Source organism: Lissotriton vulgaris, chromosome 1_2 (genome assembly GCF_964263255.1).
Source record: "Lissotriton vulgaris chromosome 1_2, aLisVul1.2, whole genome shotgun sequence".
Taxonomy (NCBI): domain Eukaryota; kingdom Metazoa; phylum Chordata; class Amphibia; order Caudata; family Salamandridae; genus Lissotriton; species Lissotriton vulgaris.
The window spans coordinates 87052501-87079918 of NC_141686.1; positions in this window are offsets into that span (position 1 = coordinate 87052501).

Sequence of the window (27418 nt, forward strand, 5' to 3'; positions counted from 1 at the left end):
ATATTTTTTGCTAGGGTTCCCCCTTGACAGTTCAATGTCACAGATTTTGCAAGTCACCTTGGGCGCATTGACTTTCTTCTTGCCCTCTGGGATAGAAAAAAACTCCCATACAATGTGCTGCCTTGGCTTGTATGGGGTATTGTCTTCTTCCAGCCACCTCCTCCTCTCCTCCTCCTCCTCCTCCTCCTCCCCCTGTTCTTCTTGACCACCAATGTGATGTTGTGGTGGTCTCTTGGTGGTGGTGGTGGTGGTGCAGATGCTCCAGCTGCTGCTGCTACTGTAGCCATTTTAAAGTACAATTTTTTTTAACAAAGATCTCCAAAAAAAAACTGTTCTGAACCAATGAAAAGTGTTATTTTCAGGTCACATGACCCGGGCTTTCATCATTTGGAAACCAAAACTGTTATGAACCAATAAAAAGTGTTATTTTCAGGTCACATGACCTGACCCGACGATCGCACAACGTAAGCATCCGACACGCTTACGCTACGCGCCCCGGGGCGCGTTGCGTAAGCGCGTCGGATGCTTACGTTGTGCGATCGTATTCGCTCGAGTACTTCCGGGTGCGCTTACGCCGTGCGTATCACGCGGACGCGGCTACGCGATACGTCACAATGTTTTTGTTCGCGGCAATAGTGCTAACGGGACACTCACCGGTGCGCACCCGGGGGCGCTCCAAAAAAAAATTTGCTTTCCGGTGCGCTCACCGGGGCGCGCACCGGGAGCGCTCCAGGGCAAAAAAAAAAGTATTATATAAATATACAATATAGGATTCATTATAAAAAATATTACATTTCTTAGGTTTGAGGCCTTACATATAGTTAGGAATTAGCATTTAAAAAAACCTATGAAATTCACTGAAAAAACCATAGGTTTCACACCAGTTATAGTTAGGAATTAGCATTTAAAAAACCGATTAAATTCACTGAAAAAACCATAGGTTTCACACCAGTTATAGTTAGGAATTAGCATTTAGAAAACCGATTAAATTCACTGCAAAAACCATAGGTTTCACACCAGTTATAGTTAGCTGGAAATTTTACTGACATAAAACCATTGAAATTCCAACGTTATAGTTAGTTGGACTCACTATAACAAGCGCGCCTGCAATGCACTGCTGATGACGTCACATATTACATCACTCATGACATCGTCAGTGACATCACTGATGACAACATCCAGTGACTGTCTGTTTCTGTAAAGTTAAAATATGTCTTACATATTGAAGAGTGAGTGGATGTATAAGTGTCTGGATGAAGGATTTAGTAGGTGCATGACTGACTGTATGAGAGAGTGATTAAATGTGTCTCACTGAGTGCATGGGTTAGTGACTAAACTGTCTTAATTTGTGCATCATTATATCTGTTGTTCTACAAACTGCTGTATGTGTTGATCAGTAGCTATATGAGTAACTGTATGGGTTATTGATTGGTTGTCCAAGTATTTGTATGGGAGAGTGAGTGTGTGTGTGGGGGTGGCTGGGAGGTGTGTGACTCTGTGCATACATGTGCGAACAGTTTATTCACTAGATCTATGGGTTCAAAACTGCATGTGGAAACAGCTGTATGGGTGGTTGACTGTGTACGAGTGTATTGGTGAGTGAATGGATATCTCAGTGCTACATGTCAAAGTAAGTACATATGTAAAACACAGTACATGCGAGAGTTCACATATATAAATTACTGTGCATAAGAGCCAGTGAATGTGTGAGTGGCTGTATGGATCATTGTGAACTTGTATCAAGGATTGTATAAAAGAGTAAATATGTGTTAGTATATGTTCGAATAAGTAAGGTGTGTATAACTGTATAGTTGAGGAAATGTCAGTCTGGGTTCCGCCGTGGCATGGGAACAATGACGAATGCTATGGCCCTATGCCTGATCGCAGAGAAAAGCCTACAGAACTGCCAGGAGCTCTACACCTGTTTTGTGGACTTCAAGGCGGCATTTGACCGCGTCAACAGGCAACTGCTATGGGCAAAACTAAAAAAACTGGGCCTACCGGACTCTATTCCCTTGCCCATCATTAACCTGTACACTGACACCTGGATGCAGGTAAAAATTGACAACGGGCACTGCCTAACCCGGAAGATCAACACTGCCGACGGTCTAAAGCAAGGATGTGTTTTGGCCCCACATCTATTTAATCTATTTATGGGTGATCTGACAGAAAGCCTGGACAAGGTCAACGCACATCCTCCCCGGTTAAGTAGCCTCCGTGTAACGCACTTATCATACGCGGACGATGTGGTATTGCTGAGCCAAACAAAAATTGGCCTCCAACGCCTACTGCATGACATGTCCGTCTACACAAAAAAGAACCTGTTAACCATAAACATCAGGAAAACAAAGGTAATGCTCATAACGCGACGACGCAAAACTTCACCAAACTTCCGAATAAACAATGATCAACTGGAAGTGGTAAACAGCTACAAGTACCTGGGGGTACATTTAGACAACCGCCTCAATTTCCAAGTGCATTTTAAGGACATGGAAAAAAAGGGTCCACCTTACTGCACGCCTTCACTAGCTTGGCAGCAGAGCTAAAAGGTCCTCTTGTCTCCCCCTTGCTAACCGCAATGAAGTCAAAGCTGTTACCCACAATAGCATATGGGAGTGTATTACATCATGGGAAAAGTGCTACTCTCATAGACAAAATACAAACTAAAGTCTATAAACGGGTCTTTTCCCTACCGAACAGCTCCTCACCAGCGCAAGTAAGACTTGAATTTGGATTACAATCACAAGTACTACTGAAAAAATATGAGGCTATCAAATTCTGGTACAACGTTTGGAGGAACAAGGAGAACAAAATGAATGGGGCATTGTGGGAAGCAATCCACACAAACCCGAGCTCCGAGCACGCAAAGTACCTAAAACTCTCACTAGATACAACCGAGCTGGGACCACTGTGGGAAACAAAACTGCCAGTTTCTTCGTTCAAACAAGCGGTCGTGAGGATCGCCAAGAAGCACTCGCTTCTCAACGATAAAATAACCTTCAGCGCCCGGACCCACGCCTGGATGACCATCAAATCATACATAAAGCCCATACCAGCAGCTTATTTAGACATGGCCTTCTCGTACTTTATCAAATGTAAATTTCTTCAATTAAGGCTGGGTAACCTCCCGACAAGATTTGATCAACCAAAATGGAAACCACAAGAATCAACGGAATGTGACCTTTGTGGCGCAGGTAAACAAGACATTATTCATATAGTTTGCATCTGTCCGGCTATGTATCAAGGTCGGCGGTATTGGCTAAAGGACAAGCTCAACGAGCAAGGAGTTCGTACCTGCCGGACTGCGATAATCCAAATCTTATGCACTGCGGATCCTCAACTGATTTGTAGATCAGTTAAATTCCTGGACAGTTTCGTGGAAAAACAAGACCTATTGTCACAGGCCCGACCTTCATCTTGACTTAAGAACTCTGTTTCCAAAGACAATTTGTGTCCTGAATAACTTCACTGAAACTCACGTCAGTCTTTTGGACACTTAGAATACATACTTTTTTCTCTTTTTATATACTTAAATGTTCATTTTAAACATTGTGGAATTGTATATATTGTAATGGTTTTAATTAACCAACAATAAAGAACTACTTTACTAGTTGAGGAAATGGAGGTGTGATTGATTCTTTGCATGACTGACTAGGTGTGTGAGTAACTCCATGGATGAGTGATAGTCTGTGAGTGTCTGTTTACACTGAGTGTATCTAAGGTTATATCAGAGTCTGAAGAGGTTCATCGTATAATCACATGAATGATGTCATCAGTGATGTGATCAGTAATGTCAAATGAGATGTCATCAGTGATGTCATCAGTGATGTCATTTGAGATGTCATCAGTGATGTCATTTGAGATGTCATCAGTGATGTCATCAGTGATGTCACTGACCATGTCATGAATGATGTAATATGTGACATCATCAGCAGTGGATTGCGGGTGCGCGATATATAGTTAGCGCAACTAACTATATATGCGAATTTCAATGGTTTTATGCGAGTAAAATAAGGTTTTGTAAATGCTAATCCCTAACTATATATGGTCTATAACCTATGGTTTTTTCAGTGAATTTTCAAGGTTTTGTAAATGCTAATCCCTAACTATATATGGGCTAAAACCTATGGTTTTTTCATTGAATTTCAATGGTTTTTTAATAGCAAATATCAAAAGCTGTGAAATGTCAAGTACGTGATAGGTAAAAACATTTTCGTATTTATGCACGCTGATGTGCTTTGAACGCTGCCCCCCCCCTCTTTTCTCTTAGAAGTACTCTCTCTTTGCAGATAGTGAAGGGTAGTTAACGCAGGCCTTTGCCCCCGTTGTAATCCGTCGTGCCTGCTTGTCTCTCCATTTGATTGATTGTTATCCAAGCATTTACTATTTTAGAATTTATTCTCTTTGGTTCATTCTCTATTTACTAACAAGCACAAAGCCGCAATACTCTGTTTAGTCTTTGCAGATAGTGAAAAATCGTGTAAAAAAAATAAATAAATAATCGAGCAAAATCAGTAGGCCACTAATGGGATCTCTTTTTGACCTCGCTAAAATAGAAACATTAGGAACAACCCTTCATGAGAAATACGAAACTAGTGAGATGAACTGAGCTCCACACCATCATGGCTGCAAGACAGCTCGGCTCCGCCACCCACCCCACCCAAAATAACGATAAACTCTATGCAAATATTATAAATATATACAACACACCAGCAAAGTAACAGGGTAAAACATTTTATTAAATAACTATTTACATAACTATTTTATACTTTTTGTTGCCTGATCCGGCTAGCTCAATCGATCGAGCATGAAACTCATGCACTCTGATAGCAAGCGTTGCTGCTGATGCTATGTAAACAAAAACTGGTTTTCAGTTTGTACATTCTTCAAGATTTTTCATCCAAGGCTGGTTGAGAGTTTGTAGAACGATGGCTTCAGATTTTCAACATACGGTGTGGTGGCGCGGACTGGGAGGGTGCGCTTGACTTCTGCCCCCTCCCCAAGTCGTGTTGCCCTGGCGTGGCCTAAGATCGCCCCCGACATAGGCGGGCGGCTCCCGGGGTCCGGCGGAACTTTTTGCCTTTTGATGACTCTTCCATTCTGGACCTTATCCCACAATCCGTTTGACCTGAAGACACGCTGTAGTGGGGCGCCCCTTTACCGTTTCAGTTGCCATTCCGCCCGCTTTTGCTACACTGTGCCTCTTCCGCCATTCAGCTGTTTACCGCCCGCTCTTGCGACTACAGCGTCTCGCTCACCATGTAGTTGAGTTGCTCCCGCTCTTGCGATGCAGCTATAGGCGGCTGCCACAGGACTCTCAAAATGGCGGCCGCCTCTTCAGATTTGGGCGTGGTCCACTAAAATGGCCATGGGACACCTTGGAACTCGGACGCTTGTCTGCTAGGGCTTGGGCCCCATTCTCGAAAGCGTCCACTGAGCCTTGAAGATTCTACAAAAGTCTTGGGGGCCCCCGACTCCCGCAGGCTTCTGGTGGGGAGCGGCTGCCATGATTGCTCGTGGAATGGCCACGACTGAGATACGAGATGGTGGTGCTCTCATGCTAACGCCAGCTTCAGTCTGAAACATCCAGAAACACTGTTGACTACCAATTCGATCAGTTCCGGTAGCGCCCCAATGTGACCCGGTAGGGAAGAACTTGCCCTCCCCTCTTTGACTGATGGTTCTTGTTGCCTGTCCCTTCTGTTGTCATTTAACAGAACTTTTTAGACTGCTGAAAGGGGTTGTGTTCCGACCGCTGGTTGGTGGAGACATTTTGACTATATTCTGGACCTACGTTGTCGCGTAATGCGTTATATGACACGCCGCGTTAGCGCACCCGGAAGTACTCCATTGCGCGAAGCGCAGCTTCCCGGAAGGGATCCGGGGCACGGCGCGCAGCGCGTAACGTAAGCATAACAGGTCATGTGACTTGTTAATAAAACTTTTCATTGGTTCATTTTGCTTTTGTTATTCTAATGATGAAAGGCTTGGTCATATGACCTAAAAATTACGCTTTTTATTGCTTTCGAACATTATTTTTTCTTAAACATATATGTTATAATGTTCCAGGCTAATGTATTTTCCCGGAAAATTTACAACTGTCCTGCAAGTAAAATATATTCCTTTTTCTAGAAAAAGGGCGTTTCTTCGTCCCATGACGGAGCCGTTGAGCAAAAGATGCTCGGCCTGCTGTCTTAGTCGCCGATACGCCTGAATATCAGATTCTTATAGATCACTTTATGTTGCAGGAGTAAAAAACACAACAGCCCTTGACCATTTATCTTTACTGCGTTCCTGCGTATTATACCTTTTATCCGTCATGTAATTGGACTGCTTTATTTCACTTGCCTTTTACTGATTCGAAAAAAGTGACTAAAATTAAAAACTTTACCAATGTAAATACTACTACCATGTTTTGTTTTAAAAACCTTTATTGTGAAAATGTCAGTATACAAATACGGGCCTATAACCACGTGGGCCGGCCACGGAGCAAACTGGAATCGTATATGATGAGGAGACATTTACACTGTAGAGGAACGCAACGAGCGGGCCATTAGGTTGCAAGAACTAAGGTGTCTAACAGTTGCGGAATCGGTGGACGTACATTTTGTAATTAAAATACGACAGGGCCACTTACAATAAAATTATCTAGATATACATTTGCGGGCAAGTACCATGGGTGACGTTAATTCGAACTTTCAATAGTACAGTAATCAATAACACATCAGAACTTAATATCAATAGGGATGTCGAAATATTCAATCAATTCTCGTTCCCGCCCGCCATGTGCTTCAAAACTGCATACGTATCTCGTGATATCAAGGTTGTGCAACCAGTACACAACAAGGAGTTACGAGTCCCATTTATACCGGCGCCATTTTGGGCGAGGCCGGGCAGGTCCAGGATATAGTCAAAATGTCTCCACCAACCAGCGGTCGGACCAGAACCCCTTTCGGCAGTCAAAAAAGGTTCAGTTAAATGACAACAGAAGAGATAGGCAACAAGAACCAACAGTCAAAAGAGGGGAGGGCAATATCTAAAGCCATTGTTCTACAAACTCTCAAGCAGATTTGGATGGAAAAATCCTGAAGAATGTACAAACTGAAAACCATTTTTTGTCTGTATAGCATCACCAGCAACGCTTGAGTCAGCTTTGTGTGAAGCCGCCATTTTGATTCAATCAATAGCGTCCCCCTGCACACATTCAGGGACCTGGTCGTGTCTAAAGGTCAAACGGATTGTGGGACAAGATGCAGAAAGGAAAAGGAAAAAAGTTCCGCCGGACCATGGGAGCCGGCCGCCTATGTCATGGGTGATCTTTGGCCACACCAGGGCAATAGTGAAGCTGCAGCAGGTGCAAATAAGCTTCAGACAGTGTTACAAGCGCTGCTCAGAACTCTCAACTATGACACCACCTCCGTGCCATCCGGATCTTGGCGCCTTGTGCTGGTTCCGACCTATTCACACATCGGTCCGCTACTGACACCACCTCATAGGCCAACGGGACACCCCACGCCGACTTTTGGCGCAGCATTGTAGGATGGCCACACCAGTGCGGCAACTTGCTAGACACCACCTCGGTGCCATCCAGATCTCGGCACGTTGTGCTTCCTTCGGCCTACTGTAGCCGCAAGTGTGGACGCAACTCAGCTGGATAGCGAGTGAAACACCAAGGGGCGCCCCACTGCAGCCGAGGAGCCTCCATCTTGGGGGCGACGCACAGCATCACATTGCTTTCTCAAACAGCCCCCACTGACTGACGCGACCTCACAGGCCAACGGGGCGCCCCACGCCGACTTTCGGCGCAGCATTGTAGGATGGCCACACCAGTGCGGCAACTTGCTGGACACCACCTCGGTGCCATCCGGATCTTGGCGCGTTGTCGCACATCGGTCCGCTACTGACGCCGCCTTACGTGCCAACGGATTTTCTACGCTTTTTATAGCAGCGCGTAACGTAAGCATAACAGGTCATGTGACTTCTTTATAAAACTTTTCATTGGTTCATTTTACTTTTGGTTTCCTAATGATGGAAGGCTTGATCATATGACCTAAAAATAACACTTTTCATTGGATTAAAACATTTTTTTTTCCCAAACGATGAAAGCCCCACCTTGTTTCTAGATGTTTCAGACTGAAGCTGGCGTCAGCCTGAGAGCACCACCATCTCGTGGCTCCGTCGTGGTCATTCCGCGAGCAATCATGGCAGCCGCTCTCCACCGGAAGCCTGCAGGAGTCGGGAGCCCCCAAGACTTTTGTAAAAATCTTCAAGGCTCAGGGGACGTCCGAGTTCCAAGGTGTCCCAGGGCCATTTTAGTGGACCAGGCCCAAATCCAAAGAGCCGTCCGCCATTTTAAGAGTCCTGTGGCAGCCGCCTATCGCTGCACCGCAAGAGTGGGCGCAACTCAACTACATGGTGAGCGAGACGCTGTAGCCGCAAGAGCGGGCGATAAACAGCTGAATGGAGGATGAGGCACAGTGTAGCAAAAGCGGGCGGAATGGCAACTGAAACGGTAAAGGGGCGCCCCAGTACAGCAGACGAGCCTCCACCTGGGGAGGCCCGTTCACGCCGACTCCCCCCCCCCCCGGGGCGCCCCACACCGTTTTTCGGAGCAGCATTGTAGGATGCCAAAACCAGTGCGACAACTTACTGGACATCACCTGGGTGCCATCCACATCTCAGCGCGTTCTGCTGCCTTGGGACTATTCGCACAACAGACCGCTACTGACGAGGCCTCCCCGCGCACCCCCCTGGATGCCCCACGCCGTTTTTCGGAGCTGCATTGTAGGATACCAAAAACCAGTGCGGCACCCAGGTAACATCACCTGGGTGCCGTCCAGAACTCAGCACGTTGTGCTGCCTTGGGACTATTCGCACAAAACACAGCTACTGACCATTGTTGCTTCTTTTTTCAAAAAAATGTTTAAATGTATTTACTGTTTTTGTTGCGTTCTATATATTTATAAGTTATTAAAGTGTTATAATCCTACTACTTGGAGTGCTATATATTTTTAATGTGACACATAATTGTAAAAACTTTGATGTACAAAGAGGCATCCCTGGAATCTTCCGCTTCAGGCTCGGTCCCACATACCCTCACAGTGAGAATCCCCTCCCCAAGCACAATACAGGATGGTTATCAGATAGTAGGAACGCGTGTGGTGTGACGGATCTCATCGGGTGGGGGCCTTGATCTACTGTAACTCCTTTGAAGAGGGGTGATTCTCTACAGCTGGGGCCATAAACTACATCTGCAGGGCTAGGTGATAGCCTGGGACCGGCCTGGACAATCGGACACATAGGAAGAGGAGTGTCAGAGGGTGCGGTAGTGAATAGGGTGAAAGGGTGGTGTCGGGCGGGCACAGGGTGTGATTCTCAGGGAAGAGCAGCGCACATGGGAGGAGGTTTCTGGCCCATGCATGAGAGAGAGAGCGGGGGTGACCAGTGCGTGGGGGAGATGCTTGCGAGGGTGGAGAGCCATGCTGAGGATCGGCAGCGTGCAGAGAGTGGGTCTGGTCAAGGCATCTAAAATGGCTGCCGTGCTCAACAAAAGTGTGGCATTGCAAAAAAGACAAGATGGCGCAGACAATGTTTATCAATAAGGATTAATTTATAACAATTATTTTTAACAAAATATTTACTCGCAGTGACAAAATGGCGGTCAACAGTTCCTGATTTCTATCGAATCGAACGTTAACAGACGTCACGCAGCAAAAAAAAAAAACGCTCACGCACAGCCGCTGGAAGACATGTATCAACATATATGAGCCTCCTCAGCCACCCTCAGAAAACAAAGGGGGTCAGGATACATCTCCCGTACCCCCTTATACCTAGTAATTTAATTAAATCGAAACACAAAATGGCGAATTCACGTTTCGCTACCAGTTTGCGACCCGGTTCGCGAACCGAGAAGCGCTTCTACCGCGAAAAATCAAATTTTTATTATTTGCCCCAGGGGACCCTTTAATAACCCCAACATCCCAGATTTAAAAGAAAAAGGCACGGAGGCCTGAGCTTCTCTGTTCTGGCTCCCGCCACTTGGAACTCCCTACCCCTCTCTCTCCGTCTCTGTCCTCAGTACGATAGCTTCCGTACTCTCCTAAAAACTCTGCTCTTTCAAGCAGCATATGATTAATCCCCCTTTCCTGGATCACCGCTATCTTTATCAAGAGCGCCAAGAAACCGATGGTGATAGTGCGCTGTATAAATATTTTTAATAGAATAGAATTTAATAGAACAACATCATTCCTAGGGGGTCAAGAGGGGTCTACCTAGCCCCCTTTCATTAAATTCCCCCTTCGTTTTTCTCCTCCTCTTGTCTCTTGATCCTACCGACAGACAAGATGGAGGCCGCACCGGACTGTTTAGAATGTTGACAGACACCGAAGAGCCAATCAGCTTCGCTACGCAAAGCTCCGTTACGCGAAAAGTACGTGATCTGGAGCGCTATCTGGGACGCTGTCACAGATATATCTGTTTTTTAAACGTTAATTTCTCAAAATCCACTGGAGCACATATATTGAGACCCAGCAAAGGCACATCGGGCTAACAGTCCCTATAATTTTGCCAAGTTTCGTGCAAATCCATTCAGCCGTTAGTTTGCGACCCGGTTCGCGAACCGAGAAGCGCTTCTACCGTGAAAAATAATTTTTTTTTTATTTTCCCCACGGGACCCTTTAATAACCCCAACATCATTCCTAGGGGGTCAAGAGGGGTCTACCTTGCCCCCTTTCATTAAATTCCCCCTTCGTTTTTCACCTCTTCTTGTCTCTCGATCCTACCGAGAGACAAGATGGCGGCCGCACCGGACTGTTTAGAATGTTGACAGACACCGGAGAGCCAATCAGCATCGCTTCGCAAAGATCCGTGACGCGAAAAGTACGCGATCTGGAGCGCTATCTGGGACGCTGTCACAGATATATAAATTTTTTAAAACGTTCATTTCTCAAAATCCACTGGAGCGCATATATTGAGACCCAGCAAAGGCACATCGGGCTAACAGTCCCTACAAATTGCCAAGTTTCGTGCAAATCCATTCAGCCGTTCGAGCTAAAAGTGAGGCCAAACGCCCTATGGAAATTAACATGGGAAAAACGCGTTTTGGGACCCCCTTTTTTCTCGGCCCCCTCTTGACGAAACCCCCCCAAATTTTCAAGGGCTGCTCAGAAACAAAATGTGCCATTTTCCTGAAAATTTCAGCCGATTCCGTCCACAAACGCCAAAGTTATTAGACATAGAATTTTCAAAAGTTCCATAGAGAAATAATCCTAACTATATATACCTACTGGCTATTGCCAGTAGGTAATATACATATATATATATATATATATATATATATATATATATATATATCAATGTTTTCTAACCGAAATCTGATTGCAAAACATTGATATTTTACCAACACCTCAAAAGAACTGGTAATGTCTTGCACAAAAAAACGGGTCCCTTTTGTGAATGTAAAAAAAGTTTGTCCAGGGGACCACTGCCAACTCTTTAACAAACTAAAAAAAGTAAAATGTTTCTTATAAATGCAATCCTGTTTCCTTTAAGGTAAACGGGCTGCATTTAAAATTGTTTTTATTTTACTAAAAATAAATCACTGACATGGTGAGCTACTGACCCCAGCAGGACTACAAAAGCAGTGAGTTGCATTTGCGACCTACCTCATTAATATTCATGAGGTAGGTGGGATTCTGATCTTCTACGATATAAGATTTTAAGGAACCACCTATTATTACATAGCTCTGTTCAGTAATTCTTTACTGGTCACATTATACTTGCAAAAAGTATTATGCGACCAGTAAATAATACATCTGTCCCTGGGATATGTAGGGCACAATTCATGATAGTCTCAGATATCTCCAAGCATAATTAAGTGAAGAACAGCAGTTATGGAGTAGGCACTGAAGCAAGGGGTGGGTGCTATTGGACAGGGACATCTTAGGCTGTTTGATGGGTATTTGAATGAGGTTAAGGAGTTCCCTCTTCTTCAGAGTTAGGCATGTAGGAGGAGGTCTGTGGTTTATGATGATAGGGATGGGAGACTTGACTGGGTCTAGGTCACATCAATGTTTTATGGTCGTATATGCAACTTCATTATTCGCATTAAGCTGACAGAGTTTTCCATGACTGCGGGAAGGTTTTGTTGCTTGTGTCATGTGCAGATATGTTGCTGTATAGTATTTTACGTCAGTTTGTGTGAAGGGATCTCCATGAGTGGTCAACTTGGATTGTCTCAGGTTTGAGGGTGCGGAATTTAACCCAGTTTCCTTAGTTATGCACCCGTGACCATGGAGATAGCTACGTGACTACTGTTTGGCACAGTGTCAGGTGTGCCACGACAATGGAGCACCTTCAGAAAGGAAAGATGAGGCAGAGGTGATGATGTTTGATATTTTTTTTTGTAATATATTTATTTATTTTTAGAGTTTTATATAGCGCGAACCAGACCCAAGATATCAGGTATCAGAGTGCTTTACATGAGCTCCAGTTTCGGTACAAGAGGACACATTCATATTTATTAGGCACAGGAAATAAGTGATTTGCCCAGAATCACACGATGTTGAGCGTCGTTGCCGAGACTCGAACCCGGTTCCCCAACTTCGAGGTCGACTGATCTAGCCATAAGGCTACATCCACTCCCCAGAGGTGCATGGCCTTCTCTGCTGTTGTCTGATTTGCTGCCAGTGTGTGTGAGCAGCACCTTCTAGTAGTGGAGGAAGTCAAAAGCTGAGAGAGAGAAGCAAACACTAATGGGCAGACCTGTTTAAGGCATTGGCAAAGTGGGGCATTGCACCCCCCTGCCCCCCCCCCCCCGCCCACCTTTCTGGGGTTTCCCAAGCAAAGTGATCAGGAAGTCCCAAAAGTCCCACGATAATGATTGCGAGCATTAAAAAAAAGAGTATTTTAAATTTGCCAGCTGGGCAACTATACTCCACAGACGCGTTGTGCGCATGCCCAGCCTGCCCAACCGTGTCCCTTGCACTCTTGGACAGTTGGAGGCAATTACATTAAAAACAATCTATCTCATGTACCTCCCTTTTCTTCACCTAACCTCTACACAACTTTTTTTTTTCTTTTCACTCTCTACAAACCAATGTATCTCCCCCTATCTCTATCTCACTCCCAGTACCTCACTTATGTTTGCTTCTCCTCTCTCTCAATATACTTCGCTCTCTATCACTCTATAGGGCTTTCTCTAGATCTCCCACTCTACCCTCCTGCCTCTCTCTGCACCTCAATGCTCTTCGTCATTTCCCCTTCCTTTATCTCTTCTCCTTCTGTTTCACTTTTTGCTCAAATTCCTTTCTCTCTTTACCTCGCATCTCACTTTCCATTTCTATATCCCTCACCTCTGTCAACTCACCTTTTCAATCTCACCCCTCCTTAGTAACTCCTCCTTGTGTGTCTCTCTGCCTCTCCTCTTTCTCTCCCAAGCTGTCTATTTCCCAATTAACCTTGACTTTCTTTTTCTAACTCAAGTGTCTCTCTACTTCACATCTTTTCTCTCTGGACCTCATCTCTGTCTAATTTGCACAGCTCTGGTTTTTTCTCTTATCCCCGTACTTTTCCCTCCGCCTTCTTATTTTTTTACTGACCTGTCTTTCTATACAACTCATTTTAACCCTCTCTCTTCCTTTCATAGTTCCATACTCTGCTCACCTGCCAGCTTCTAGTTCATCTCTCTTTCTATGTCACCCCTCTCTACCGTTCTATTTCCCTTTCTCCGGCCCTCGCCACCTCCCTGTAAACCATACTGATCTCTATACTTCTTTACCTATCTCTGTCTTTCTGCATCTCTGTATCTTCATGACGGACTAGTTCACCTTTTTCTCTTTATGTCTCCACCTACCTCGCCCATCTCTGCATCTCATCTCTATCGATTACTCCCTTCAACTGTCTAGACCTACAAATCTCTTTACCTCACTATTCTTCTTCTGTTTCGCGACCTCCCATTTCTTTCCATCAGTAGATTCGGAGTTCACTGTCTAGCCAGAGAAGTGTTCACATAGAGGACAGGAGAATGGACAAGACAGAGGAAGAAAATGATCAAAGTTCACCTGATTAAAAGGTAAAAGTAATAAAAGCAAGTTTTAGACTGGAATGTGGCCTGAGAGGTCATTAGTAGCCGTTGTTAATCCAAGCGTTCCTTACATGAGTTAGCTGTTTGTTGATTTCAACTTTTGCAGCAAAAATCCATCTGTGAGGGGGGATGGGGGAATGGGTTTACTTGTGATTAGGAATATCCGGCAATCAAAGTTCCATTTCAAGGGCTACATGCATGTATATTATGCTTGACCCACAAAGCCTTACATAGCGTGGGCCCTCTACACCCCCAGAATCTGTTCTCCTGGTATTTCTCTAGGAGGCCCTTAAGATATACTACTGGTAGAAGGGTCACTATTCCCCCCCGACTTAGGGAGGTAGAAGGTTTTCCTACGCAGCCGGCAAACTTTGGAAATCATTGCCGCCATCTTTCAGATCCCTGGATAGCCACCTCCTATTTAGGAAATCATAAAAGACATGGCTCTTTACCTCCTCTCCTACATAATCACCGGTGGGCGCTGTACATCTTAGAGGTTTTCCGTCAGCGCCAAGATACCTCGGTGATTGCACGTTTTATAAACCTATGTCTTATTTTAATATTGTGCAAGAGTCCACTGTGAGAAGTTGGCCTGGTATATGATGCTCACTAGTTCTAGTGATCACCTTGTACCATGCCAAGCAACCCTTATGATGATTGGTTGTAAGTCAACCTTATAGACCAGCTATCCTAGAGGTAGCGTGGACAAAGCAGTCTTAGGCTAAACTCTGTAAGGCATGTGAAGCAAGCTGTTTTACCATACACAATCCCCTTGAATACCAAATGAAAGGACACCACACAGATATATATTGAAAATATATATATATTTATTTACTACAAGTATCCCCTATACTCTTTATGAGCACAGAAGCAAATGTGTGAAAACAAAACACAGTTTAAATATACAAAAGCTGCACAATATGGATGAGCCCTAGGGGCCACCTAAACCATATACTAAAATAGTGGTATAAGTACCACCAATCGGAAAGGAAGTAGGCCTAGGGCCTGGGGAATCACTGGAGCTGTTCGGGAATAGCAGTGACTAAGTCGGGAAAGGCCCGCGGGACTCGGGTGCAGTGCTTAAAGCACACGCATACACCAATGCAAAGTCAATGGTGCGTAAAAGTTACAAAGTTACTGCAAAGGGAACCTTCCGGATGACCTAGAACCTAGCAACTTGGAACATAGACACTAGAGGTGTATTGCTACACAGGAGCACCGGAGTGCCAGGGTTATCTCACCCACAGGAAGCGGGTGCATATGTCTCAAAGTGTGTCGGGTTTCGTCGCGCTGGTCTATGGAGCCTGTAGATGAAGATGCTACAGGCGGGTCGTCGTGGAGAGTTCCGGTGGATCCAAGGGTGGATCTGAAGAGGTGAAGACCTGAAAGCAGAGGGGACAATGTTCAAAGTCACTAGCCAGTGACTACCGTGGAACCAGGATGGAACCAGGCGATGTCGGGTGCAAACAGGCGAAGAGGTGAAGATTGTCTCTGCAGCCACGTGGACACGAAGAGGTCGAGGACGTCCAGGCGTTGGTCACGAGCTGTCCCACAAAGGCTCTAGCTGATGGCGGTGTAGGCTTCTTGATCGGAGCAAACAGGCCTTGGCTAATGCAAGTCATGCAGGAAACGATGCAAGCTTCTTACTCGGACCAGCAAGATCAGAGGGGCTTCTCCTTTTTACAGGAGCGAGGGCCAGTCTGGAGCAACCAGACCAGCGGTTTTGATTTCGGATTTCGTCGCTAAGATGGCCACTAGCGTCGAGTGGCAAAATGCAAAAGGGCCCCACGCAGATCGTGGAGATGCTGGGGGGCTGATCTTCGGTGCAGATGCTGCTCGTTGGTGGGGCTTCTTAAACCCCAAAGCACAGCATCGAGGGTGCCTCGGGTGCTGCGTAGTCAGCTCCTCGCGGGTCTTTCAAGATGGCCGGTCCCACGTCTCTCGGTGCCTCCACGGGACTCTTCTTTTCAGGGACTGTGGATCGGGCTCTGAGATGTCTGGGAATCAGGGTCTTGTCGGGCTCTGGGCTCGGGCTCCGGCGGGAGGCGGCAGCAAAGCAGACGTCGAGTTGCTGGATGGTGCCTGTGTTCACAGGGTGGTCAGTCCTTGGCCACAAGGGAGATGCTCTTCAGTCTTCTGTGCAGCAGAATATCGAAGTCCAGTTTTCTTCTTAGTTTCAAGTCGAGTTCTGGATGATCTGAAGTCTTGGGACACAGCTCCTACTCTTATTCTCAATCTAGGGGCCGGATCACCTGCTAGGTCCCTCCTCTGGGTGGGGAAGGGGGGTGGTTACACCCCCTCTCCTTTGTCCAGCTCTGCGCCATGACTGGGGCTGGAAAGCCCCAGCACCGGTTTGGACTGGCTTATGCACGGGGACACCTTGTGTGCCCCTGGCATGTCTCATTCTATTCAGCCCTGTCCTACCCAATACACAAAATCCTGTCTGGGGTGGTGCTCGCACCTCCCAAGGCAGGAAACCCTTTGTCCAAGCCTCCCTCGCTGGAAGCACTCCCAGCAGCAGGAGGTCAGACTTGTGTCTGTGGTGGCAGCATCCATTTTGTGATGCTGAGGCTCGAGTTAACTTTAACCGGGGTTCAGGTTATGTACATGTCGTGGTCCTCTAGAAGGGTGGAATGCTACCCCCGTCGCCAGAATTGACGAGGGGGTAGTATCCCAATTCGTATGACACCTTACTCAACATGTTTTGATAAAGCCAAACCAAAGTTAGCAGGTAACCGCGAGGATTATAATGCACTTAAAGAGTATATGGTATGGCAATATCCCGGAACAGCTAAGGGAGTTGTTCCCAACAGCTGCAGACAGGCTCAGCTCGTGCCAGTATAGAAGGTTGGGGTGTAGGAGGAGCACTCCTAATGCTTGAAGGAATTTGTATCAATTATCAAATGGTGCTGCGATTAATCAGGGTAGTCACTCCTGTGTCTTGTAGTATGGTTATGATGGGCTTTTGGACCCACCTAATCGTGCACTGTTCACTTGGTGCTCCGCACTTTAAAGTTTTAACATATTACTGACACTTTGTATGTAATTGTTATTGCTTTTATTTTCATTGCTTTTTTTAAAGATACCCTTTTGTTTGTTATTCACATTGGTCATAACAAAAACATTTTTTGCAATTTCATTTATGCAAACATTATTATCTTTACATTTGCACTTATTTTCAATTCATTGGCAATTCAAAGATCATATTTTACACATGTATGTAAATGTATGTATAGGCATTTATATAGCGCACTACTTACCCGTAGGGTCCCAAGGCGCTTCGACCGCTGCGAAACCCTTCCTGGTTTCCCTGAGAGATGGTCCCTTAATGGGTATCTCCAGGGTGAGACCAGGCATCCCCGGCGGTCTGGTGGGGCCGTTAGTGAAGATGAGGCAAGCTAATGCCCAGAGTTGCCGAGTGTGATCGCTGATCAGAGTGGGCACCGAGGCGAGAGAATTATCGAGTCCGCTGACCCTGGTCCAGAAACCTGCTGCGCCGGGAATCGAACCCTGGTCCCGGGCCGTCCTCTGCTCTCAGGTCTGCCGCCTCTAACCAGTGAGCCACACTACATGAGCCCTCATGTGTAAAATATGATCTTTGAATTGCCAATGAATTGAAAATAAGTGCAAATGTAAAGATAATAATGTTTGCATAAATGAAATTGCAAAAAATGTTTTTGTTATGACCAATGTGAATAACAAACAAAAGGGTATCTTTAAAAAAAGCAATGAAAATAAAAGCAATAACAATTACATACAAAGTGTCAGTAATATGTTAAAACTTTAAAGTGCGGAGCACCAAGTGAACAGTGCACGATCAGCTCGTGCCAGAGCACCATCTCACATAAAACCCACCACTCTGCCTCCAGGATTGTCGAGGCCTTCCATAGGACTGGCTTATAGGTTAACATGTCTCCAGATAGGTTAGATATAGGTATACTATATCTAAGTAAGAGGTGATTACATCAACTTACCCCAGCTGAGTGATCAGCCAGTTGTGTCAAATATGGAGGCCAGGCCAGGGGTGGCATAATACATGCTGCAGTCCCTGGTAGGCCTTGGATACATCTATGCCCTGGGTACCTAAGGTACACTGTTACAGGGGCCTATAAGGTGAACCACTTCCAATTCGTAATCTACCTAGAGTGCATTGGCATTAATTTAGAGAGAGAACAGCAGGCTGTGGGTCTGATTAGCAGGCCCACAGCCACATTAAGTCATAAACCAGTGAAGCAAAAAGCAAAAATTTGGGGTGACCATAGGATAGCAGACCCTACTCTCCTACATCCACTACATAATCATCAAGACATTCCTACCTTGTATTTACTGCAAGCGCAAAAACAGTCTAGCTAAACGCTGTGGGCCATATGTAGGTAATTTTTGTTTTGCGATTCTCAAAGTGCGATTTTTAGGGAATCGCAATTAGAGAATCGCAAAACGAAATGTAGGTAGGATTAGCACATTTTTTTGTGAATCCCAATTATTCCTTATTTGCGAATCGCAAATTGAGATTCACAAGTAAGGAATACCTTGTCATTCATTGCTATGGGCTAGAAGGCCCATAGGAATGAATGGGAAGACATTCTCAATTAGAGAATCGCAAATTGAGAATGCAATTTCAGGGTTGCAAGGGTGTCAATAGAACACCCTGTTGCATCCCTGAAATTAACATGTGTGCACATGTGGCCCACATACATGCCCTAAGGGCATTAATGTGACCGACATGGCACTTTGAAAAATGCCAAAAAGTGCATTTTTCTAAGAAATCGCAATTTACCACCAGCGTGATGTTGGTGGTATTTTGCGATTCCTTAAGCCACAAATTGCACAACTTGGGTGCTTCCTACATTGCATTTAAGGAATCGCAATTTGCAATTCCTTAAATGCAATCGCAAAATAAGGAATTGCAAATTTTGCGATCCCTTATTTTGCGTGTGGCTTTTTGTGCGCTACATAGCACACTGCCCAAATTGCGATCACAAATGCTGAAATTCTGCGAATTTCAGCTTTTGCGATCGCAAGTGGGCTACCTACATATGGCCCTGTATTCCTTATGTCATATTATTGCATGATAAAAAAATCTAGATCCCAGTGAAAAAAAGAAATTGCTTTATCAATGATTGTTCGTGCTTTCCTTTGGTGCTAATTGGCTGGTGAACGCAGGGCAGTTTCAGCCTTTGACTTTTTTGACTTGCCACTGATTCTGAAAATGTAAGATATAATTCAATATTTTGGCATCACAAAGGCTTGAATTAACTGTAAAAGGGTGATACATTCAAAGTTGAGCAGGGTGCACCAAAGTAGACCTTGCCCAGGGTCTAAAAAATCTCAGAAATGTCACTTCTTATAGGCCCTATGCCCAGCCGCCATACGGGGCAGCAGATGAAGCTATTAGACCCAGCCCTGCTCTCTTCAAGACCCTGTCTGTCTCCTGCTACATCTATTTATATATTGCAAAAGCAGGCTGGTCTTCTTCTGTGACCTATTGTCATTTAGATAGATAACTTGAGATGCGACTAGGTGTCACCACCATAAAGGCAAAGGAGGGCCCGCATCACGTTTGTGACCCGAGCCCCACAAAACGTCTGACAAGGCTGGCGCTGCATGAAGAAAGACGGTGGGGACATTGCCTTGCCCAGGCCAGCATTGAAGGCCAGGAACCATACTAATCCCTAGCAGGAGAAGGGCAGGGCCTAAAGGGAATCAAGGACTGGGTTGGTAGATACATGAGCAAGAAAGATCACACTTCTCCTTCAAGGGATCTTGATGACAATTGATGTGGAGCCCTATCAGCTGTAAACTTAGGCCAGACCCAGGTTAGAAAAAGATAAATCTGTAAACTTTGTGCAAGGCGATGCGGTCCAGAGAAAAAGAAACATTGTAAAAGACAGGAGTACCAAATATCACTCCACACTGCTCTGCACAGCAAGACTAAGAACATTATCCATATACATGTCAAACCTGGGTTCAAAGGCTCATATTATTATTATTAAAACCATTTATTATGCGCCTGGTTACCCAAAAACAGTGTGTCCCCGCGCATATACTCTCCAGGTGATGAGAAGGACCCTAAGTGGATGCATGAAGTGCCACTCAGTCCACCACACCACGACCAGAGAAGGACCTTAGCAAGCCTTGATGGGGTAGAAAGGATAAACAAGTCCACTGACAGACCAACATCACGATAACCGAAGGTAGCAGAGAATGCAATATAAGGTGCAAATCAACTGGCCTGGTACATTATATCGAGCTTTTTATAGCGGTCAAGGCAGGATTGTACAGAGCAGCCGGAAAGGCCAGATGCAGGTGCAGTGAAGCCAATCTGAAGGAGGCTGAATCTTAGAAGAAAAAATAAATTAAGCACCCTTGGAAACGTGCCTATAGTTCAGAAAGTAGATTGTAATGTGGCTGCCCCACGCCAAAATGAGCAAATGATTGGAATAGCTAAACGTAATTATCTTTCACAGAGAATATATAAAATAAATATTTCACACTGTTCAATCTTTTACCCCACCGACATGTCAAGTTTTTGCCCCATCTAACCTTTTAAAACTGAGCAGTAAACTGGAAAACTAGTTTTATGATATGATTGGCACAATATGTTCCAATTTCAAAATCACCCCTGCCTTTATTTTGTTTTTAAAACCTTTATTTATGCATTTGAATGCATACAGACAAAACCAATGCAACAGGTAGTGCATGTTAGCGAGTGTGAGTATCAAACCACGTGTCATACTTGGGTAATTGCCAGAACCATCACAAAGTAAATAACATCAAATGTACCAAGTCGGCAAACAAATCATGGACACCAATAACCCGAAGAAAATATCTTGGTAATGTCAACTCTCTTACTTAATAATGCTCTCTGCATCATCACGTCTCAGGATCTCTTGGGTTGGAAACCACATCTGGGGGTAAACAGTCAGAACACCACGGTCTAAAACACGATTGTTCCTACTCCGCAAGCTTAACTTCACTTGTCTTAACCATGCATATGCCTTAGCCATGCAAGCGTGTGCGTGGTTAAGGCAATGCTCGGATTAGCTGCGGGCTGCATTGGACGGAAGCAGGGAGAGATACGCTGTGAGGTAAGTGGGGCTGGGGGTCGGGGTTGTTTTGTGGACTGGGGGTGGGTTGTGGTTGCTTTGTTGGCTGGGAGTGGGTCGTGTAGTGTAGCGTTCTAGTGTCTCCGTCAGCTCGTGACGGGTGACGCTAGAACGCTTGGGGAAGTGATGTCACGACAGAGAGAGGGAGAGAGCAGCGACATCCGAGCTGTAGGCTTGCTCCCGGCGCTCTCTAGTACAGGAATAAATAGTTAACCACACACCTGTCTCCGCCTCATCATTTACCCCGCAGCCGCACTACAATCTTGCGACGAGGCTGGGGAGGGGACACGACGGTGGTAACCTCGATGCGGCAGCTGCACACCCTCGGCTTGTCTAGAGAGAGAGGGGTAGGAGAGCCGCCCGAGCCCAGCGCATGGAGACGGAGCATCGCGGCAGGAAAGGCAGTTGGCAATCCCAATCCCCATCCAGAATACAGTTAAAGTCTCCCACACATACTAAAGGGGAACTCTCACTGTCTTCAAGTAACCCTTGCATTATGTGATAAAACTCTCTATCATCACCAATGAGGCCATAGGTGTTGAAGATAGTAATGTCTTTGCTATCTAGTGTGCCTTGCAAGAGTACATAGCGACCCTCCACATCTACCTCACTATGCACATGATGGAACGGCACCCCTGGCGCTATCCAGATCATCAACCCTTTGGCATAGGAAGAGCATGTAGTGTAATCACAGACAAATGGCTACAAGAAGTTGAGAAAATACATGAAAATTGCATTAAAAGAAAAAGCATAAAAAGTGGCCGATAGGATTTGAGATCCTATCGGCCACTTTTTATGCTTTTTCTTTTAATGCAATTTTCATGTATTTTGTTACCAATGTATAAACTTGTTGAACTTTTATTTATATGATAGTAAATTCTGATTCATGTCTATTGTCTATTGTACTACATGTCATGCACTTTTTAAATATAACCTAAATATAACCTAAGAATAAAATAACATATATTTTCTCAACTTCTTGTAGCCATTTGTCTGTGATTACACTGTATAGGTTGCCTAGGTTGTTTTTTGTCAATTGGTTCTTTTTCCCTGGCCTAGGAACTTCTTTGTATCCGAATCCTCAGGGGGTCCTTGTTAAATACTCAAGAATAGGAAGAGCATGTTGCAGAAAAAAGTTGACTTATCATTTTTTTTGCTAGCTTCTGCGCCTCTGAGCCCATCAAATGTGTTTTGTGTAAACAGGCTATATGGACCCTAGATCTCAGATCTCAACAGCTTCCGCCCTATATCCAAAATACCCAATTCGGCAAAATTGCTGGAGAAATGTGTACTAACACAACTATACCACATCGAGAACCACAACCTCCTAGACATACACCAATCCGGCTTCCGTCAAGGTCACAGCACGGAATCCGCACTCACTTACATAATGGATGACATACTAAAAATGCCAGACCACAACGAATCTTGCTATTGATACTTCTTGACTTATCCTCTGCCTTCGATAAGGTTAAGCATGACAATCCATTATCCTACTGGAACAAAGGATGGGCCTTACAGGCTCAGTGTTAGAATGGTTCACCTCCTTCCTAAATAACAGAACTCAAAGAATCAAGTTGAAGCATTCACTCTCTCAACCCCTCCATGGTCACCATAGGAGTTCCACAGGGATCAGCACTTTCACCCATTCTTTTTAATCTACTCATGGAGCCCCTGGCAAACGCACTGTATCCAGCGAACATTCTATATCACCTGTTTGCAGACGATACCCAACTGTATACGAAAATCTCCTCACCAGAAGACTTCATTTCGCTCAACGCTATTCTACAGAATTCTCAAAGTTGGCTCACTGGAACCACCTCATGCTCAACAACAAAAAAACGGAATTCCTTCTCATCTCCCCTCCCAATCACACACCCAAGATAGACTTATGGCTGAAACATCTAACTTCCTGGCTTCACTTGGCTGTACTCCCCACATCATTGACTCTGCAAAATCCCTGGGAGTCACCATAGACAAACACCTGAACATGCAGGCACAAATTACTACTGCCACCAAGGGAGCTAACTACCAGTTAAGTGTACTAAGGAAACTTAAACTCTTCCTCCGTTAGACCGACTTAAAAATGGCAGTACAAGCCCTTGTGCTTCCAAGACTAGACTATATATGCACCACTCTATGCGGTCTCCCTAAATACAAGCTGGCCCCGTTGAGGGCATCGCTCAACGCTGCGGCCAGACTGGTATCAGGAACTAAAAGAAATAACCAGATTTCTCTGACCTTGAAAGCTCTGAACTGGCTGCCCTACGAGGCAAGAATTCACCTAAAGATCGCTTGCATGACCCACAAAGCACTGTATAGCAATACCCCAAGTTACTTAGTTCTAAAGTTAGGGCGATCGGGACGATGCAGACAATTGTGAAGTGAGAGTTCACTACTATTGAAAGCACAATCGTTCCATAAAAAGAGAACAGGCTGCAGAGCGTTGGATTGCACTGAAGATTTGGAACTCCCTACCTCCAATGATACGTGGAATCTCTTCCTTTACCTCCTTCAAAAAAAAAGAAAAAATGCTTCTAATTAAAAATTCACATCCTAAGACTCTAACACTACGATCACCTATATGATACACATATTACTGCCTACCTCTTTTGTATTGAACACGATTATCAAATGTATGTTTACTACTTCAGTCACTTACCCCCAGATTCATCATGGTCATGTTTTGCGAGTCCTTAATAGCGAATTTTAAGGATTCGCTATTAAAGACTCGCAAAACGGGATGCATGTAGAAATCGCAATATTTTATGCGATTTCTACTGCTTCCTTATTTGCGATTCGCTAATTGCTAATCGCAAATAAGGAATGGCTTTCCCATTCATTCCTATGGGCCTAAAGGCCCTTAGGAATGAATGGGGAGTCATTCCTAATTTGCGATTAGCAATTAGCGAATCGCAAATAAGGAAGCAATTTCAAGGGTGCCAGGGTGTCCAAAGGACACCATGTAGCACCCCTGAAATGGTAATGTACACTGGTGTTGCGCACACACATGTCCAAAGGACATGTGTGTGTGTAACAGACAACTTCGAAAAATGCACTAAAGTGCATTTTTCTAAGTTTTTGCTATTTATCACTTAGTTAGACTTCGCGGTAAATAGCGGTCCCAGATTGCGAATTCGCAATTTTTAAATAGTTAATGAATTGCATTTAAGGAATCTCAAATGCAATTAATCGCAATGTAGCGATTTCTAGAATTGCGATTTTTGTATTTGGGATGATGAATCCCAAATGCAAAAATAGCGCTTGCTAACGGCCAGATTCTCAGAATCTGGCCCTTTGCGAGCCGATTTCGGCTTGATGAATCTACCTGTTAATGTTTGATAACTATATATTATGAAGTGTGCTGATTCCCTCGTGGATCATTCTTTGTTGACTACTAGTCTCCTAAGCTATCCATGTACTATTATCTACCACCTTTGTACTAAATGACGTATACTGAATGTATGTATACTACCTCAACCACCTAAAGTTTAACCATTTTTAGTGTAAAGCGCTCCAATACCCTCGTGGGTCAGGTTTGCGCTATATAAAACTTTATAAGTAAATGAATAAAAAAAAATAGAAGCGAATGGACTCAGTATCGTTTTGTGTAATTCTGTATACCCCTGACATTCCATGTAATGGTATAGAGGTTATTAGCCCTAAGGATTTGTGGCACCCACCCAATCCCAGCCCCATCTCCCACCGGTAAAAGAAACCGCTGCATCAATCCCGAAGTAGAATCACTAACATCTGTACCTGCACATGCACTACAACATTATCCCTTCAAATGTTAGGGAAAAAAAGATCAAAAACATACACCCACCCTGGATAAACAGCTGTGCAAAAACCACACACACTAATCATCCAGCTGCCAGGACCTGCAGCCTAAACCCACCACTCACAACCACGGCCTACCACGAAAAATGGAGAGGGCTCCACAGCGGCCCACACAATTCACATTGTCGTGTCAATAATGCCCTGACAGGCAAGATCAGCAATATTGACCAATGACATTCGAACAAGATTGCACTCCCCCTGCAGGATCATCCCACCTCATAAGAAAAAGGTTAGGAAAAGGGGAGCCAAAAGGATAGAAGCAACACAACATGCAGAAACAAGTCCACGTTCATACAACAGGATCTGTCCCTGTTGTAACCACCACAGAGCCCGGCTTGGCCCCTTTCAGTCCAGATGTGGCATTCAAGGGGGCAGAGCACCATAATTCCGTCCTCCAGTACCACAATTCATCCAGGGACCCGGTCCTCAGGACTCTGAGATCCACCAACTGCGGACCCCGCCTGCGATCCCCAGTGTGGGCTGCGTGACCCCCTATCTGTACGGTTTCCAGATCTCCATGAGCCCCCCATGTCTCTACGGACCTTGTCTCATATCTCCAGCCATCTCCGCACGTCCTCTGGTGACTTAAAGAAATGAGACTTGCTACCCCTGCCTTTCTGAGTTAATTACATTAAATTGAGATGAATTCCTCTGGATCATCTACTTGTAACCAGGTTTAGACCACTGCTGCCCCTTTAACACCTGTGGGATTGACAACGTGAACCTTGGCAGTCACATCTGGCTCACCCCTGGAAATCTTTCCAGTGCATTTCTTACACCTCACCATAGACAGAATAACCCCTGCCCATACTCTCTGGTGCAGTGCATCGCATGTAACAGCAGTTTAAAAAGACACCTCAGTGGATCCTGTGAATCCTAGTAATGATCCTCCCATTCCTTCATTGGCTCCTGGACCGAGGAGGCTGTGCAGCTCTGGTCCTACTTGATCTATCTGCAGCCCCTGACACCATATCCCACGAGATGCTCATATCTGGGCTACGTTGGATTGGTGTCAGATGCTCAGCTTAGAAATGACTACCATCTAATGTAAATATTAGGAATCAAGTTGTGAAAGTTGCTCCTTCCTTTTCTGACACTAAGGAGGGCTCTTCTTTTGACCCCCAGTGCTTTTTAACAGCAAAGTAGCACCTTTAGCTAAACTTATTTGATCTTTGTTATCACATAATCAGGCAATATTCAATCTATCACCCGGATCGATGGACCCACGACCTCAATTAGGCTTAGTTTAAGTGTTGTCTCTCCGAAGTTGCCACTGGACATTTGACTTCTTCTGCTCAGATGCCTGGTGGCCTTCAGATTTGGGTACTTTGCCCCTACAATCAGTACTTTAAAAAACTCTTGAGCCGAGATGTATCAAAATTTAATGCAGCGCAGCAAGACAATCTGCTGCGCTGCATCAACTGGATAGAGTAGGAATGCGCAATATCTATCAAGGTTTGGCACATTCCTGCTTTCTGGCACACGTGTGGCTGCCTAGTGCATACGCGGGCACCCCTCTGCCATGGTGCAAGAGTACCTGCATTGGAGGCAGGAATGGTTTTGTGCAGTAAGGGACACCTTTCTGCACAAAAATAATCCTTTGAGACTTTTTCCTCTTTCTAACCGTACTGCAGAACGCGACATACTGAGAAAGAGGAAACAACAAGGAGAAATAAAGATACTTCTCCTTATTGCACCTCTGCCCCGGAAGGAGTCCAATGTTGGTGCATTCCCCAGTTCACCAGTCTTGGTAAATCTTGGAATCCACCAAATACATAAGTGTATGTGTGGGAACGCCCACGCTCCACCCATTTAACGCCATCCAGGCGCAAAGTAACGCAAGGCAGTGACTTGGGCTGCCGTGCCTTACTCCAGATTCACCAAGCCACGTAGGCCAGGCCAGGCGGCCTGGCGAAGCCTGGTAAATCCAACTTAAGGATCATGTTGCTCATTCGTCACCTTGCGTAATGCAAGGGCAACGCAATCCTATGATCTATCTGGGCCTCGGTTTTCAGCTTGACAATGCTCTCAACTTAGTACACATGGACAATAACATTACTTCTACCTGGTTTTTGGTGCTGAAATGATAAAGAAAATGAATCCTTTTCCCCCTTGTAATGCCATTAAAAAGTATTCCAATTATTGTCCTTAAAAAAATTAATGTCAAATCTTCAAATAGAGCAGTCCGTATGAGTTTTTGATCTTCTTTTTCAAGCAAAAAATCCCTCTCATAGGCACCAACTTCAGAGGCTACCCATCTATAAAATAATTCTTTTCAAAATCCTTTGTCTCACTCATCATGTAGTCACTAAATCCAGTCCCTTCTATATACATGACAAGTCTCACAGATATATGCCCATCTGTTTACTTTGTTCAGTTTCTGACAAGT